Genomic DNA, 853 nt, shown 5'->3' with positions numbered 1-853 from the left:
CAGAGTGAGACTCCAACTCAAAAAAAAAAAAAAAGAAACTGAGGCTCAGAGGTAAAGCGGGGGCAGGCTCCCACCTCGCCATCCTTCCATGTGCCATCACCTCTGCCTGAACCACTCTCCCCCAGGTACCATCCTATGGCTCCTACCCTCACGTCCCTTGGGTTCCGGCTCAAATGTCACCCTTCAGAGAGCCTGTCTCTGAGCCCCATCTGCTGTTTTCCTTCCTGCCTTACCTGGGGAGCGTGGGGTTCTCACTTGTGTTTTCTATCTCTATCCCCCAGTGAGAGCTCCCCAGTCTGCTACTCCTTGCCAGATCCTTGAGGACAGGGGTCTAGGCCTGCCTCGTCTTTCTCCCTACCCGCTACTCACCCCACCCACTGCAGCACAGGGCGCTGCACACACTGGGGACTGGAGCTAGGATGTGTATGTAGAGTTGTTGGAGTAAAAGGCGCAGTCACAACCAGGCTCGGTGGCTCAGCCCATCATCCCAGGACTTTGGGAGGCTTAGGAGAATGGACAGCCTGAGCCCATGGGTTCAAGACCAGCCCAGGCAATTCGGTGAGACCTCGTCTCTACAATAAATAAAAAATTAGCCAGGTGTGGTAGCACGTGCCTGTAGTTCTGGCTACTTGGAAAGCTGAGGCAGAAGGATTGCTGGAGCCCAGTAGGCTGAGGCTGTGGTAGCCGGGAGCGTGCCATTGCACTCCAGTCTGGGCAACAGAGTGAGACTCCGCCTCAAAAAACAAAACAAACAAACAAACAAACAAAAAAAGCCCAGTCACTAAGCACTTGTCGTGTACTGAATGCTAGACTTTGCACTTTATGTATTTAATTTTTTTTTTTTTTTTTTTTT

At 51.7% G+C, this 853-nt stretch overlaps 1 protein-coding gene across 1 annotated transcript in view; it reads right to left on the bottom strand.

Annotated features, from left to right (window-relative positions):
* SCYL1 (SCY1 like pseudokinase 1) overlaps positions 1 to 853 on the bottom strand; it is a 15,786-nt gene that overhangs the window by 10,125 nt on the left and 4,808 nt on the right. The window lies entirely within an intron of this gene.

The sequence above is a fragment of the Carlito syrichta genome, unplaced genomic scaffold, assembly GCF_000164805.1.
Source record: "Carlito syrichta isolate Samal-C Ts95f unplaced genomic scaffold, Tarsius_syrichta-2.0.1 Scaffold289202, whole genome shotgun sequence".
Lineage (NCBI taxonomy): Eukaryota > Metazoa > Chordata > Mammalia > Primates > Tarsiidae > Carlito > Carlito syrichta.
Note: the sequence above shows the minus strand (reverse complement) of the source record. Positions and strands in the feature narration are given on the sequence as shown.